The 18890-nt window shown below is 35.7% G+C and overlaps 1 protein-coding gene across 16 annotated transcripts in view; it reads right to left on the bottom strand.

Moving 5' to 3' along the window:
* Positions 1–18890, bottom strand: part of LOC138310935 (tensin-3-like) — a 329375-nt gene that overhangs the window by 209772 nt on the left and 100713 nt on the right. The gene's annotated exons all lie outside the window — the stretch shown is intronic.

Here is an 18890-nt window from a genome sequence, read left to right as displayed (position 1 = left end):
CATTCAGATAAATATTACGTTAGGGAGTATATTCCGATGTCCTAAGCCGATAAGTATAGTAAGTATATATCTTTTATGTAACAGCGAACAAAAGATCTCCCATTAAGGACGAAGGTAAAATATCGGCCGATTTTCTCCCCCAGATAAGTCCGAAGTTTTAGCACCGTATAATCACCCTAGGTATTCTGTATCCTTTCCGCGTTTTAATCACACACACACTCGATGACACTTTATAAGACCTTGAAGACCTTTTAGTTGTAGATTTGTAAATATCCATACGGAATAGCACATGTAAAGCAATGAGAATTTTAAAGCAGAATTAATTCATAGATCTCCACAAAAATGCTGGAAAACAAAGCCTTTTTGTTAAAGAACTTTGTTAATTTATGTAGATCTTTGCAGAAAAAATGTTTGGCGATCTCCATGAACTCATAGCAAAGTCCTTCTAGTCAAACATTTTTCAAGCATCGAGAAAATTTACAGCAAAATTTGTACCACCAGCACATGAACATGTTAAAGCTCCGTTCGGTTAAAGATTTATCTACCTGGCGGAGTTCACAGGTAAAAAACTGTATTATCTCATTATAAAGGTGTATAATCACTAATTCACTAAGCTGACACTATGACACGGCCATAATTCACTGGACACTGGTCACTCACAACTTTATCCCTTTAGAATATTTAAGAGCTATCAGGCGATGTAAACAATATGTCCACAGCTCTGAAGGACGTAAACAAACTCTATAAGTCGAAGCATTTGCAGAGTGACAGTATTAGCTCGCTTGCTGACGAGCACACTTGTTAAACTGTCGTAATCATTGTTACACGTAGTTTAATCTGATATCATTGAGCCTACGAGTCTCCTATCGTCACTCGGCAACTTTCACTGGATCAATATAGAAACCGAAAGGCAGCCAGTGCATCCAACCCACGGTGTATTCCATCGATGCCATCCTCACCCACGTGGCCATATGTACACACACACATCCCATGCTGCCTTTGTTCACTAATATAACACTGGTCAACACTTGTTTCCAATTCACCAAAAGAAAGTTTGACGCCAGAAAATTGTTTTAAGTTAATGTCTTTTCATTGGTGGATGAGGCTAGCAACACCTGTCTACCGATGACACCATACCTGACAACCGTTTGTCTGGTTAAGGTGAAAGTGAGATCTGGCAGTCAATAACGGCTGACAGACTGTAGAAGCTTAGTCTTGTCTCTCTTATATCATGCATGAGTCCTTTGGTGATTATGAATTAACCTATTGCTCGGATTTTTGGCGCAAAATTAGCCTTGGGTATTATTGATGCATAAATAATGAGCTCAGGTGAAAATCACCTCCGAGTCGTCCCCGACTTTTGTTCATTGATTCAGTTCGGGTCCGAGCCTCATCACCTATCTGTTGTGTGCAGTCAACTGTGTCGTGTGTACCCTAAACACCAGATCAGTGTGCAACGACACAGGTAGGAGTACCCATAGGCCATCACACCTTGACCAGCAGGTACAAAACTACTACAGGTAAAAACCACCAGGTAACAACAAAGGTGCAACTCGTTAACCTGCTGAGGCGAAAAAAGGTAAATACGGTAACAAAAGAGTTGTCGCCTTTGTCAGTGTAACGGTTGATCGCTGTCCCAGTAACTCTAAAAATAACTGTATCACATATGTTTCAATTTCAGTGACATCTCAGCTCCATTGAACACATTGGACTCGATCATTTCCTTATTTTTGAATCAAATATATTTTAAAAGAAACAGAAATAGAATTAAGAAATATTTTGGTTTCAACATCTTTGAAGCATTAAGATGTCCAAAATGATCTATGCATTTTATGAAAAGGTTATGAAAAATATTTCCAAATATCTGATCGATTCATTTCATGAAAATGTTATCAAATTTTTAAAACCTTCAATAAATAGCTATAAAGCTGATATAACGGTTTCACTGAGTCAAATTGATTTGTTACGTACCTTAAATTATCTGAATAGTGTTTTTCATAAATTCAATCCTAATGAAAAACAGTGCAGTTGCGATTTGATGATTTTCCTTTCAATTTTATTTAATTTTCTGGTCAAATGAAAAAAAAAGTTAACATATGATGTTATTCTGGATCCCAGTATGGTATAGACCTGCGCCATTTCCTAGCATTCATCCAAAATGTGTCGTTTCCTTCGACATCTTAAAACTAGCTAGCTGGTACAGGATCGATCAGTCAAGGAACAACAGACTACAAACAAGATTTCTAAGCATGAAATCATCAAACAGAATTTGGTTCAGGTACCAATTCATATGCCGAGTCAATTAAAATTCTTACTTTGAAGATAAAAATTACATTTCAAGATACTGTGTACCAGATAATTAACAGTTACAGTTTTGGAAGTTTTTGTATACCTGTACAGGTGTTTAACGACTTTAAAGCACAACAGGTAAATAGAAACCAGGTAACATATTTTTGTCATCTACCTACCATAAAGGTGGGAGTTTTCTTATCTTATCTTTTTTTTTCTGAAACAGCATTATATACTTCAAAGAGTTTTGTAATTTTATCACCTACTAATTGCGACACTTAGTTAATGAGATTGCAAGAATAAAATAAATTTAATCATTGATATTTTGACATTTTAATGATTAAATTCATTAACTAACCCTCTCTGTTGAATTCATGAACTTAGAAAATCTGAACTATACACAAGGGAAAATAAATTGACCACAATTATATTTCTTTTTATTGTGCATTGAAGTGTATAAAAAAAATTGCAGTTTGACAACACAAAGATGTGCACAGAAATGTGCCAATTAAATTTAGGTCAAGAAAAATGTAACATAGGTCTCGTTTGGGACAAAACAAGCATTCTTTATTCTAGCTAGCTCTTTTGGGACCCCAAGAACATGGTTTTATTAAACAGGTGGTTGTTTTATAGAGGTGGTCACTAAGACAGGTTTTACACTATCTATACAAACTTGTCTATAAAGACCACCCAATGGACGAAGGAAAAAATATCTCTTAAGTCAAGTGGTTTTTATATACAGGTTAAAAATGTACCGAAATCGGTTATTTGAGACTTCAAGACACTCCAATCAGCAGGTGGTCATTATACAGAGGTGGTCACTACGACAGGTTTTACTGTAGATACAAACCTGCCTATAGAGACCACCCAATGGACAAAGAAAATATTCATACAGGTGAAAATTGTACTGAAATTGGTTATTTCAGATTCTGATCTTACTGGACAAGTAGTCGTTATACAGAGGTGGTCACTAGGGCAGGTTTGACTGTCCACCTGAGATATTCTCTAATCAGAATGTACCTGAAATAAGTACTAAAATGATCAAGGATTTCCATACGAACATCTATCACAGGTATTTACGACAGACTAATTATAAACATCAAGTACCCAACTATCACTTCCCATTGTCATCAGCATTAATTATATCTCACGGAACACAGCTTCTGTCCGATCGTCAATTACCACCCAGCAAGCTTAGTCCGTCATTAAAGGCTAATCTCCGATTTTTCGTCTAACCACCTGCGATTAATTAATTAGTATCTACGCTTGATTCAATACAAAGCAATGTGAGTGATTATCATACATTTAGGCAAACATTAGCTCGTTAGTATTGTCATCATTTTTCACCTGTATCATATAATCATCAGATATAGAAGACCGACTTTTATTTACCTGTCCGTAAATCTTTGTTATCTGTTTCCACCTGTTTACCTGGAATAACACATTAGCATCGTTAGCCTCTTCACCTGTACAAGTACTATTTATTAACAGGATCAAATGCAGGTTTTCATTATCTCTCATTTGAGGTTTTTCATTGTGAAACAAAATATTATGATGTAATACTTAATTACCACAACAGTTCTTCATTTGACCATCTTTAGAGTCTAAAGCTTTTATTTTCATACATTATTTCTATTACCATGCTTAGCCATTTTCAGCTATTTGATATTCATAATCATCAGCACCAAAAAAAAAACAATTGTTTACCTATATTCACCTGTATTTACCTGTAGTACTCGTCACTATTGTTTATCATATTTATCTATATTGTATTCGTAATCAGCAGCCAAAAATATTTATTTACATACACCTGTATTTACCTGTGGTATTTGTTACCATCGTTAGTCATATTTATCTATATTATATTCGTAGTCAGCAGCAAAAATACTTATTTATATATTCACCTGTACTGTAAAATATGGTTATAGCGAACTTCTGGGGACCAACTAATTCATTTCGTTATAAGCATTGTTTGTTATACACATATTGCAAACATATTATTGGAACCTTGACGGGAAATAAAATTGACTATTAACCAGGGATTTGTGGTAATTAAGCATGTTTGTTATAAATATGTTTTACTGTATATAACACAGACACCTGAAGAAAGTGGTCGTATTAAGAAAGCAGTCATTGTACAGAGGTGGTCTGAACAAGACAGGTTTTACTGTATAAAGTATTCATAAACAGCAGCAAAAAGAACCACTTTAGTTATTCACCTGTAAATTTACCTGCGATACTCATTACCATCGTTAGTCATTTTTACCTGAATTCATTATCATCATTTTTACCTGTATTCATTATCGTAAGGAAACATTGATTTAGTGAGACTATTTCACACCTCCTTACACATAATCTACCCGACTGTAAATAGCCGTTAAGCGATTCCTCTCATTAGACGTGTGTCGAGTGTGCGATGGTTTCCGGGGGATGGCTAATATTATATTGTAAGGTTTTACATCAATATAGTGTCCATTACAAACACTTATTGTAAGATATCTGGCATATACAGCAGGTAAGGCAAAGGGGACATAACTCACGAAGAAATGATTTATATAAAAATCATTTCAGAGATTATATTCTATTTAGAATATTTCATTTTCATTACATTTATAAATTAAGGAAAGTGGTAGACTTGTACATTATGTCACTGGAGCATGTGTATAATGGCTCAGTCACTTTAGCCTAATGATGAGGTCATAGTTTGATTCCTGGTCGGGGCAGTTGGCAGGGATGTGTGCTTTCCCTGATCTTCTACTACTTGAAAAACCTTTGAAATCGGACATATTAAAGAGCCCACTAAATTGTATTCAGAGAAAGTCTTAACGACTTTCAAACAATGTGTTTTTTCTTTACCATGCCAGTATTAGATATCAAAGGTTAAATTAATTTATGATCATATTTTAAAAATCAAAAATACAAAAATATTCATTTAGATCTAAAAGAACGATTAATAATTAAAAATGGAATAATGCACATTACATTTATAATACTTTTTTTTAGAAATACAACCTAAAGTATTCTAGATCTAAACCCAGATACAGAATTTGGGTCTTCAGTTCCCTTCCAGCAACTGCTAAATGATCAGCCACTGCAAAACAACATTTGTCATACCAAACAAAGACTGCGTCCCTTTAAGGAGTTAAAAGCCAGCAGAGAGCTCTGTGACAAAGCCTCCTGGCATTAATGGTAGTTCCATAGCCTATCATTTGTCTGATCAAGTTTCAGTCCTAACTTAATCATACCAGCTCATGAATTCCATTGCACTGTTTTGAAAACAATGGTTGGACAAAAATGTACAAGTGAACTGTGAAAGGATGAATCACAAGAACTTCAAGAGGCACACAGGGCCTGTACGGAAAGAGAACACATCTGGGAAGTGTAGACATTGCACAAAACTGGCTTAACACTAAGCTATGCAGTGAATTAACTTCGATAATCTGTACACTTTTCCATAATTGTCGTATTAATGTTTATAGTCAATAATGAAATATACTCCCCAATATTGCCGTCCAGATTGTGAGCTTTCCAGACTATCTTCGTCCGGATTATTGCTGTACTAGTGCTTCTCCATAGAACAATTAATGTAAAAATTTTTTGATAAGGAAATGCGCTTGTTTAACGTAGCTAGGTCTATTGCTTATCACTACATTGTAATAAAGCACTTGTAAACAAATTATCTTCATCTATATATAAAGCAATCCGATGAGGTGGGGATTTTTTATGTTGCATACCCCATCTAAGTAAAAATCTAAATTCCTATTTTGACTCATTCTAGAAACATTTCTCTGCATGAAAAAAAATCAATTCAAAATTCCCTTTTCATTCACTGATAAAAGAACATTATATCTACATGTGTCAGTCATATAAATATTCTATTTTCAAAAATGAAAATTTATTAGTTTCCTTTCCTTTGAAAAATACTACATATTTACAGTGCAATTTTTACTTTCAATTTCCTTTGATATATAACATCAAGTTTTAATGGAATGAAATTGTTCTCCCTTGGTACCATTATCAAACAACAAATCGATCAGCGACGATGCAATACGATATGATGCGTTTACAGCCTCCATTAGCATTTAACATACACCACAGGAAAACCTGTAAATTAACATATTTTGAATTATAATGTATAGCAACATATGTGTTCCATAATAAACTTCATAGTCGTCGATCTTCAGTTTCTAATATGGAAATTACTCATGTGTGACTTTGAACTTATGAAAATTACTCATGCGTAACTTTTGGATGCAAAATGCAAATGTACATATTGTCACGCATTCTTCTTTCCTTTCTTAATATGGAATATAACGTTGTGTACTATGTGTCATTGTTCACTTATTTTGGTCAGTCTTTATATAGAAGTCAATAGGAACTGTATGAAGCTATTATATGTAGATAAACGACAAGACTTTTCCATTCAATCATGACAATTTCTGTCTTATTCTGACTGGTATAGCCACCAGCTACTACAAAGAATCCTCCTCCTATAAAGATCAACATTTGCTTCCTCTGTACCTTTTCTATGGTCCAAGATGACAAATTCCAACCATGTACTAAAGACCACCTGGCTATACAGACCAGGTTTTTCCTCTGTTTCTTGGATTGCCTTAATTTAGCAGACAGGATTTGACTCTTGATTAGGTCAGTGATACATTTGAAATGGTTGACTTTTATACAGTTTGACTTTGTGAACTCTTGATTGGTCTTTATATACAGGTTTGACTGTCCCCTTGGGGTGTGTTCTTTATAGACAAGGTTTGACCCTTTTGGTAGTCTTTATTTGACAGGTATTATGACCCTTGGGTGGTCTTTAAATACAGGTTTGACCCTTGGGTCGGTGCTTTCATTATAGACAGGTTTTGACCCTTGGGTGGTCTTTATAGACAGGTTTTGACCCTTGGGTGGTCTTTATAGACAGGTTTGACCTTAAGGTGTTCTTTATAGACAGGTTCGACCTTGGGTGGTCTTTAGATAGACAGGTTTGACCACTTGGTTGGTCTTTATATAGACAGGGTTTGACCTTGGGTAGTCTTTATAGACAGGTTTGACTCTTGATTGGTCTTTATATACAGGTTTGACCCTTGGGTATGGTATTTATAGACAGGTTTGACCCTTGGTGGTCTTTATAGACAGGTTTTGACCCTTGTTGGTCTTTATAGACAGGTTTGACCCTTGGTTGGTCTTTAATATAGACAGTTTTGACCCTTGGTTGTCTTTTATAGACAGGTTTGTTACCTTTTGGTGGTCTTTATAGACAGGTTTTGACCCTTGGTGGTCTTTATATAGACAGGTTTACCTTTTGGGTAGTCTTTGTAGACAGGTTTGACAGTGGTCTTTATGTGTAGAAGGTTGACCCTTGGGTGGTCATTATAAACAGGCCTCTGGATCCCTTAGGTGGGTCTTTATAGACGGTTTGACCTCTTGTGTGGTCTTTTATAGACAAGGTTTTGACTGTTGTTCCACTAACAGGATTGTACTACAAGGTGTTGGCGCGTGTATTTACAATATAAGATATATGCTTAGCATTCCTGACAAACGCATAACTTTACAAACTGACACAGCAATGCGTCAGCATATCAATGTTGAGAGAAACCAGTAACGACCCCATTACGCCAGCCTTCCAATTGACCCTGATCAGAGTTTGTTGAATAACGCATTTGGATTGATTCAGTAAATTTGCTAAATTGTCATCATGCAATGCCATAGATATGGTACTTCGGTTTTTTTTAGTGTTGAGTTCCCTGAATTTTTCTATATTCAGTTTTACCATATCTAACCACATGGCTACATGTACAGTAAAGAGTCCAGAAGGCTATGAAGTACAATCTATTGTACGCTAAAAAGTCTGGTTCTGAGGAATATACCGCAAAATGTTGGTTCTGAGATACCAAACAGAGATCCCATGAGGGATCTTGGCGCTCCACCGAAGTGTGTGTTATCTATGTCTGACAAATGAAAGAGGGATCTTTTCTCTGCTTTTCGCAAACTTTACAATTCTTTTTTCTGCTTTGTTCAAACTTTTAAACTATCAAAAATCCAAGCTGGTGGGCGCAAAAATGCAATAGCAGAACTAGGGTCTAGAGAACATAGATATGATATTTGAGAACAGTCCCTTCGATGTACTTTCTGAGAAAATAGCGGTAGACAATCGCTTATAAACTATCAAAGATCCAGGATGGCTGCCTGGCGGCCATTTGTTGAGATCAGCTCAATGTCTGCAATATGCACATACTGGTGTCCTAGGGGAAATCCGTACAATGAAATTTGAGAAAGATCATTCAGTGCTTTCCGGAATAGCTTGGTAACAAACTTTTAACTATCAAAATACAAGATGGCTACCTGGCGGTCCATCATGTTGACACGAGTCAGTCCCCCAAATGCGAATATGCACAACTGGGCGTCCTAGGGGGAACCTTCATTATGAAATGTTGTGAGAAAGATCACCTTTAGTGCTTTTTTGAGAAATAGCGGTAACAAACTTTAACTCATCAAAATCACAAGATGGCTACCTGGCGGCTCCATCTTGTTGACTGATCAGTCCCAAATGCATATGCTCACTACTAGGGTCTGGGGAACCTACATATGAATTGAGAAACAAGTCCCTTCAAATACTTCTGAGAATTAGCCGACAAAACTTTAAACAATATTCAAAGCCTAAGATGGCTTGCTTGGCCGCAATCGTGTTTGAGTCGATCGCCTGGTCCTGAAGTGTAATATGCAGAACTAGGGTCCAAGAGGAACCCTAGACATATGAAATTGAGAACAATCCTTCATACTTTCTGAGAAATAGCGGGTACAAAACTTTAACTAGTCTCAAAATCTATTGGAGGCGGACTGTGTCGCCATCGTGTTGAGTCCGATCAGCCAAAAGCAATATGCACAACTAGGGTCCGCTCGGAACCTACATGATGGAAATGTTTTGAGACAGATCCCTTCATGTACTTATTGAGACAGAGCGGTAACAAACTTGTATAACTATCAGAAATCCAGAGATAGCTGCCTGGTGCCATCAGTGTGGATCGATGCATGTCCAAAATACAATATGGCAGCAATTTAGGGTCCTAGGGGAATCGACATTATGAAAGATTGAGAAAGAGTCCCTTGCATGGCGCTTTCTAGAAATTAGCTTGTGTAACACACTTGTAACTATCAAAAGCAAGTTGGCTCCCTGGCCGGCCATCTGTTGACACGATCAGTCCAGAAATGCAATATGCACTACTAGGTCCTAGGGAACCTACATACTGAAATTTGTGAAGATCCTTCAGTGCTGTTCGGAGATTTTAGACCGTAACGCTAACTTAACTATTCAAAATCCAAGATGGCGGATGGTCGGTCCATCATGTTGAGCTCGATTCAGTGCCCAAATGCAATATGGCGACAATAGGGTCTAGGGGCAACCACATATGAAATATTTGAGAAAGATCCTTCAGTGCTTTCTGAGAAATAGCTTGGTTAACAAACTTTAAACTATCAAAATCAAGATGGCTACTGTGCACGCGCCTGTTCTTGTTGGAACACGATCAGTGAAGATGCGTGTATGCACTTCTAGGGTCATGGAAGACCTACATATGAATTTGAGAAAGTTCCCTTCGATGTAGCTTTCTGAGAAGAATTAGCTCGAAACAAACTTTAAGACTAGTCTAAATCCAGATGGCGGATGGTCGGCCATTCTTGGTTGGACCGATGCAGTTCCCAAAATGCCAGTGTATGCACCTGAGTAGGGTCTAGCGGGAACTACATATGAAGAAATTTGAGAGATCACTTCGCAGGGACGCTTGTTTTTTCTGTAGAAATAGTGGGAAGTGTAAGCTTTAACTTCAAAATCACCTCCAAGATGGCTGGCCTGGCGGCCATCTTGATGACGCGATCAGTTCCCAAATGTACAATATGCACACTAGGGTCCTAGGGGACTCTACATATGAAATTGAGAGAAGATCCTCTCTTCACGTACCTTTTAGAGGAAATAGCCGGTTAAGCATGGATGTGTTATCGACGGACGGACGGACGGACGGAATGGTACGGACGAGTGGTGAAGGAACAGAAGACGGGACGGACGTACGGACGCGGACGAAGGCGGTTTGAATAGTCACACCATGTGATCATGGTGGGCTATAAATGCCATGTACCAATAAGTCACACGGTTTATTGTTGATTAAAATATGATGTCACATGTGTACCAATAAGTCGGTTTCATTGACCAGTAATCATATTTCACACCACATACATTTTGTTGATATTGAAATCAAGATATACCATGTTCAGATCAAACACCTGGGTAGCAGCTTATCATTTTACTATTGTTATTATTTACTCTACACGGTGTTTCAGTGATAACAGACTGTAACAAGAAAATCACAGAAAATATGACGTCACACACCAAAAAAGGATAATTGACAGTAGGACATTTTTCACCAAACATCATTTTGGGACATTTGTACCTTGTTACCGTTTTGTGTTCATAAGCACGCAGTCTTTGGACTATATGTCCCCTTTTTTAGGCTTCAATTTCATTAGGACTTTGAATTAATTTAGAGCGGAAAATATGATATCTGTGTGGTGTTTTTTACACATATTTCTTTGGCAAATTAATTTGTGGTTACTTTCTAGAAATATATTTTATGCAGAAGGCAAGTCACAAATGCGGTTTACATAAGAAAGGCCCCTGAGTTGCTTCATTTGTTTAAGCGTCACTGGGGCGCATATTGGGTCAAATTGGTATAACATTTATATGTAAAATCCTTTCCATATATGCAAATGTAATTGTTTCAGCATATTAATTAGATGAAAGCTTTTGCCATTATTTGGACTTTATGACTCAACATGGATTTAGTAAGTCATCAATACGCTTTGGGATCCCATGAAAAACGACTTCAGACATTTCTAATTAATGTCAAGGTCATTTAATCCATGTTTATGTATAAACCCATGTATAGAAAGATACCTAGGGATGTATAGCCATTTGTGTGACTATTACGTAAAGGGCTGGGTTTTATCGTGGTTAATATTTTCTGTCTTTAACTGAAGCGTGGTACATTAGGTGAATTTTTATTTTTTCATTAAATGTTTGAATTAGTAGAACAAAAAGTCATAATTCAAGGCATATCACATCAACTACAAGTATATGTTTGCAGTGGCCGAGTGGTAAGATGTGCCGACTATTACCACCAAGCACCACCTCTGGGAAGCGGTTCGAATCCACTTGTGGGGCAGTTGAAGAGTACTGACCGGTTGGCGGTGGTTTTCGGTTACTCAGGCTTTCCTCCAACAACAAACATGGCACGTCATTACTTGACCCTGGCTGTTAATTAGGTATGCAAAATTAAAACACAAAACAAACAACTCGCAGCAATCATACACATAATTATTGCAAGCTTCAATTCAAAGTTAAGAAGACTATCTCAAATAGTTCAATACTAAACCAAATTTATTTCCCAGTGTCCAAAAAATATAGTCTAAAAATATAGAAATATATTCTCCATGTCTCATCAATAGTAAAATATTATTTTCATATTTCGACAATATTGTAAAAATAATTTTGTTTCCATGTTCGTATAAATATTTTGTCCTTGTTCGTCCTTGATTTTAATCAGGTGTCAGGCAAATATTGTGTTTTTTGATGTATAGTAAATGCATTTATTATTTATGTAAAGTTCATGTTCAATCAGATGACTGTTTAGTGATCATTTTACTTTTCCAACTGCAGTTCCATTAGTGGTCAAGGGGTCTGTCACCATAATCCAAGTGAAGGGATTTTCAAGCTCAAAAATTATAAATCTTCTGACCAAGCGATGAATAATATGGAAACTGAGTGTAGCAACAGACATATGAATGACTCCCAATTTCTCTAGAAGTTTCCTTGTCTAGAAAACATGCAAACTTCATTTTTGTAATGATATGTAATAGAAACATATTGTAACTACCAAGAGTTACATTATTTAATCCTTGTCTTAATTCTTCCCATTTCACATGGAGATGGAAGGAGCACAATTAAGTTTACAGACATTTCTGTTTGTTTGTTTATCTTTTATCATGGGAATACATTACTGTTCAAACTGGGCGGTGTGCATTGGTATTGAATGGAATGAAATATGAAATAATTTTTCTGTTGCTTTGATACTCTGTAGCACATAGTCCTTTTAATTAGATCTTTTAATGTTGGATGTGAACAGCTACTGCTAGAACGTGTACGTTTCTGACAAACTTCGGCAAACAAAGAATTCTGACTCTGATAGCTTGGTACAGTGCTGAGAGAATTATTTTAGTTGTCTCGACATATATTACCAGAACATTGCCCTCCACCTCTGGGTCGCGTATTTCGATTCTCATGTGGAGGCCGTTTCCTGAGATACTGACTGATGGTCTTTGTTTTTTTCTCCGAGTACTCCAGTTTTCCTCTCCAAACTAAACCTGGCACATCCAATAAATGACCGTGGCTATCAATAGGATGATTACTTACGAAAACCAAAACCAAACAATAAGAAGAGCTAGATAATTGTTGCTCTAAGTTTAAATATGTTTAAAATTATTGCTGAGGTTTTCAAAACTGAAATTCTGTCATATCCTGAATCCTTTATCTACGTACTAACAATCACCTTTTTTGAGTTTTCTGAAACTATAATTCGTCCAGATCCTAGATTTTTAATCAATACTGAAGTTCTTACAAAACTACTTACATGTACTTTTAGCATTATGTTTGATTTGGTTTTAATGTAACACAATTCTTTTTGTTGTTATTGGTTATCGATAAATTTATGCCTACTACAGTCACAGTAAGCCATTGTCAAAATCTCCATCATGTTATGAAGGGTCTAGCATAGTATTCTCGATCCTTCAATGAAAAGACAAGTGTCGACAGCACTCACTTTTTAATGCCGTTTCTTAGACACGCTAATATAATGGAAGAGGCCAGATGTATGCCAGTTTCAGAAGAATAAGAGAGGAACGAACAGATCGGTGGTCAGGGGATGCGAAAAAAGAAAGTAAAAAACAACTCAACATCATCAATCATTCATAAAAAGATCAACCGGCATTATGGTCGTATAATTATGAGTTTTTGTTTGTCAATACCTGGACCCGCTTATTGGAAAATTCAATTTGAGTGGGGTAGTGATTACACTGTACAGGTAAATCTGATTGGATGGTTCTTTGATCCTTTGTAAACCAGAATTTGATTGGATAATAATGATTACAGATTGGATAATATGATACATTGGATAATTTATGTAACTTGTAAAAGTGACTGCTTTTTTATGGCATTTTTATAGTGACCATACTAAATACGTACGATTGGACAATGAAGGCTTACATATTGGCACGTTGTGGCAAAATGTCAATCTGAAATCAGAAGCGTTAAATAAGATGCCACAGCATGCTTTTCTGTCGAACATAATTTTTCAAGTTATAAAATTCAGACGTGACCATGAAACAGGTGATAAAGAGGCACAGGTTCAAAACTCAAAAAAATGGGAAAAAACTAAGATGAAAATGATTAAGAAAAAGCTTTGGCAGAAAGACATATAAATGTTTTGTTTTTTTTTATCAATTTTTTTTCAAATTAGAAAATGTTATGTATGGTAATGTATTATATGAAAGATTTGATGAAACAGATGCGACAGGACATCAATAGGATTCGACAGGACATACATTGCATGAAAACTACTTCTTCATATGGCGGAGACATCAAATAATTTGTATAAAATCTTGCATAACTTCCTAGAAAAAACACAAAATTCTATGAGAAATATGTAAATTGCAGCTACTTAAGTTTTGCACATAAGCACAACAACTGCGATAAACAATACAAGAAATAAATATTTTTTCACTAAATCCTTCAAACTTAAAGATGTCCGCCACCTCAGACATAGCAAAATTGGTGTTTAAAAATGTAAAAATATGCCTAATTAAAACAAAAAATAATATAAAATAATTTATTTCGCCTTTGGTGCATGCGCAAGCAGTACTTCATTCCATATAGGATATAGTGCCACGGAATTTTTTCGGGATGCAATTAATTATTTTTCATATTTTTAACTTGAATCAAAATTAGAAGCTCAAACTTTTTAACGGTGGTAATGGTGTAAAGTAAGTAACTTTTGTAACTGAAGAAAAATACTAAATCGTCTCCTCCTGTTTTTGATAGTGAAAAAATACCATTTGTCAGCGGTGGAGCATCTTTAAGTGTTTAATCGTAAATATCAAAGTATCGTATTCGACCCAATAAGCGCCCTATTTCTTACAAGCACCCAGCCCTCCCCTTCAAGCTTTTTGAGAAATTATAGCCCACATTTGGTCCTATCAAGTGTCCCTTTACTTTTCAATTTTTTAACTGCCCTGGACACTTGTTTGGTCAAATACCGTAATTTCAACTGAAAGAAAGGAAGCAAATGCACATTTCAGCATAAATCTTCACTGAAAAATTTCCGAGGCTTATCACTTTCTTTCTTCTCCATGATATCTTAATAAGATCTCAAGCAACTGGGATTTAATGTTTATTTCAATCATTGATATCAAATTCTGAGTGACAGAATCAACATTCTGTGAACACCATTTGGGTCATTGAGAAATTTTTTAAGTAGATTAATTATCGAAACTTTTCATTAAAGCTACAGTGCTTGACTGTTTGCGTAAAGAGAAAAGGAAAATCTAGATTGTTTATATTTCTAATTAAGACTAACTTTCTTTTTTAGTATGGAAATGAGGTCCATTTCAATTGATCTGAATTTATAATCAAGAGCTATGTCCATTTTTTTCTTCAAAGAAATCAACATCCAGCTGATTTATATTTATAATTAAGGCTAAATCAGCAGAAATGTATTCTGTATCAACATTTGAGACAATGCGATATGGTGTCAGAGCGAATACTTGACATTCCTTGGGTTAAAATCAGATCATGTACATTGATAGTCTGTTGTTCTTGGCCGAATGTGATGGACACTAATTAATCACTTTGGCCTCTGAGTGTCCAGTTTTGGCAAATTAAAACTGGACATTTGACTGTAGTTAATCTCTACAATTTGTGATATTTTTATTCATCCCAGATAGATATGAAAATGTAAATGAACTCTTTTATGAATTGACAAAAATAACCCAAGATTGAAATTTCAAAATTATGAGAAATCGAAAATGAAAAGAATAATTCAAAAGTTAATTACTGATCAATAATTTTTTTTTCTTCTGATGGCGTTATGTGGTCCTGCTAAGCAGGTGCCTGACATATAATGAGTTGTTTTTTAAGACTGGTCTTAACTCAAGGATTAAAACTTTCATTTCCACAGAATAATATATCTAGACATTTACTTCTTTCCAGAAAATGACAGCTAACTGACCCCACCTTCTCCTGTCCTTTGGAATGGGAGTCCATTAAACATTATAGGCCTACTCCTGAAACAAATATTGTTTGTACAGTGACCATGTCAATATTGGAATAGAAACGACCCCTGGAGATCTGAAGGTCACGAACAAAGACGGACCTGCATCATTTCGGAGACATATAGAGATTCGGAGACCTTTAGAGATGGTCTGACGCCAAGTGTATGCAACCTGCATACTTTGTGATTGGCTGTTGTGCAAACAGACGGACAGACCAGGACAATAGCATGTGTGTCACCCGTCAGATATTGAAAAAAATTTGGATTCTCGAACAACAATCTGATTCAATTAGATGCTTGATCAATATTTGCCAAAATAAATATAGAATAGAGTCAGTTTCAATCAATTTGTCAAGAACGTCCGAAAATAAACAAGGCGAGTTCATAATTGTATTTGTAAGATATTTTCAATAAACTTAAGAGTCACATGTGGCATGAGTGGATAAGATATTTGAGCAAATTTTTTAAGTAGATTACAAAATTATCGAAACTGGGTTTGAAATTTTAGCTGAACAGTGCTTGACTGTTTGACGTAAAGAGAAAAGGAAAATCTAGATTCCTTTATATTTCTAATTAAGACTTAAAAGCCCTTCATTTTTTTGTATGGAAATGATCCATTTCGATTGAATCTGAAGTTTTATAATCAAGAGCTGTACACTCCATTTTTTTTTTCTTCAGTGAGAAATCAAACATCCAGCTGATTTTATTTAATGGATTTTAAGGCTAAATCAGCTGAAATTATTCTGTATCAACATTTGAGACAATGCGATATGGTGTCAGAGCGAATACTTGACATTCCTTGGGTTTAATCAGAATGGACATTTAACTGTTGTTCTTGGCCGAATGTGATGGACACTAATTAATCACTTTGGCCTCTGAGTGTCCATTTTTGGCAAATTAAAACTGGACATTTGACTGTAGTTAATCTCTACAAATATTTTTATTCATCCCAGATAGATATGAAAATGTAAATGAACTCTTTTATGAATTGACAAAAATAACCCAAGATTGAAATTTCAAAATTATGAGAAATCGAAAATGAAAAGAATAATTCAAAAGTTAATTACTGATCAATAATTTTTTTTTCTTCTGATGGCGTTATGTGGTCCTGCTAAGCAGGTGCCTGACATATAATGAGTTGTTTCTAAGACTGGTCTTAACTCCAGGATTAAAACTTTCATTTCCACAGAACATGATATCTAGACATTTACTTCTTTCCAGGAAATGACAGCTAACTGACCCCATCTCCTCCTATCCTTTGGAATGGAAGTCCATTAAACATTATAGGCCTACTCCTGAAACAAATATTGTTTGCACAGTGACCATGTCAATATTGGAATAGAAACGACCCCTGGAGATCTGAAGGTCACGAACAAAGACGGACCTGCATCACTTCGGAGACATTTAGAGATTCGGAGACCTTTAGAGATGGTCTGACGCCAAGTGTATGCAACCTGCATACTTTGTGATTGGCTGTTGTGCAAACAGACGGACAGACCAGGACAATAGCATGTGTGTCACCCGTCAGATATTGAAAAAAATGGATTTGGATTCTCGAGAATTTTCGGCCTCATGCTTACTAACAATGTGATAACGGCGGCTTCAAAATTGATTCAATTAGATGATCAATATTTTGCCAAAATAAATATAGAATAGAGTCAGTTTCAATCAATTTGTCAAGAACGTCCGAAAATAAACAAGGCGAGTTCATAATTGTATTTGTAAGATATTTTCAATAAACTTAAGAGTCACATGTGGCTGAGTGGATAAGATATTCTAACAGGCAAATTTCCACCTACCCACCACCTCTGGATTACAAAACTTAAAACTGGGTTTGAAACTTTAGCTGAACACTCGTCTGGTACTGACTACTGGTTGGTGGTTTTTCTCCAGGTACTCCAGTTTTCCTTCACCTCCTAAACCTGGCTCTCACATCCTTAAAAGCCCTAGATTACCATCAAAAGAAACCCATGCTAAACCCTCAATGAAATAGAACTGTAAGTTGATGGCTAAAAAATACCTCTGCTACTCCCTATTTAGGTCCATGGTCACCAAATTACATGCTATTTTTCAAATGATGGACTTAGCATGCTCACAAGGATCAACAAAAAGCAAAGAATATTTGTGGACGACAGACGACATAAAGAATGATTTCAATTTACCCCCAACTTCGTTTCAACTAAGTTGTACTATAATTAATAACAATACTTATTTGGTGTGGCTTGATTAGCTTATCCTCCTATTAACAGCCAAGATCTTTTAAAGACCTAATAGGTTTAGATGGTGGAGGAAAGACAGAGTTCCTGGAGGAGAAAAAAACACTGACCAGCAGTCAGCTAACCTGACAGCTGCTTCACATTGGTTTCAAGCTCGCGACCAAGAGATATTAAATCTTTGGGGTTTTGTCAGAACATGCAATCTTAACCACTCGACGACTGCAGCCCAACCATATAAAATCAAATTTTCTTAGTAATTACGAATATAAGAGCCATGGCATATATTATTCACATCAACTTTTAATCCATATGGACGAAATTTCTGATTTTTTTTTTTTTTTGTTTGTTAAAGCACTTACAACATACAGCACAAACAAATATCCATTTAACAACTTAAATCTCTTAGCTGGGACATCATCAATACGGAGAACCAATGTAAGATTGCATGTCGATAGCCAATAAAGAATCTAATTCTGATTTGATGAGACAATCGTTTTAACCCTGAGACATCCACCATTAACACGTTGACATTTTACCAGAACAAAATACGATACAAAGAGGAGCGAGGTAACTTTGAAGCATTGGAAAAACGGACCTCACTGAATTATTTGTCAAATTGTCCAGATGCTTTTTCTCCATCGGGATTAATCAAGCTTCTGTGTGATTAAGATCAGTCAATCAAATGATCTGGATCAGTCAGGAGTATGATTAGAATTTTCGGCCTCATGCTTACTAACAATAACTCGTGTTTTAACGGCGGCTTCAAAAAGTCAATTCCGACTGGCACAAGTGTTTTCATTGATTTCAAAATCATTAATGGACTTTGTTGACAAAGTTGAATGATAAAAACAAAATAAAGATTTGCAGATCCTTTAATTAATTAAAATTTTGTTTATAATTATCCTTAACTTGATTAACTCATGTGGAAATTCTCAAGTATTTTTTTTAATTGAATTCATGCCTGATTTAATATGAACTTTTTCTTCTTCTTAGAGCTGTTTGTAAGAAATGA

This window comes from Argopecten irradians, chromosome 16, assembly GCF_041381155.1.
Source record: "Argopecten irradians isolate NY chromosome 16, Ai_NY, whole genome shotgun sequence".
In the NCBI taxonomy this organism is placed as follows: Eukaryota; Metazoa; Mollusca; class Bivalvia; order Pectinida; family Pectinidae; genus Argopecten; species Argopecten irradians.
Note: the sequence above shows the minus strand (reverse complement) of the source record. Positions and strands in the feature narration are given on the sequence as shown.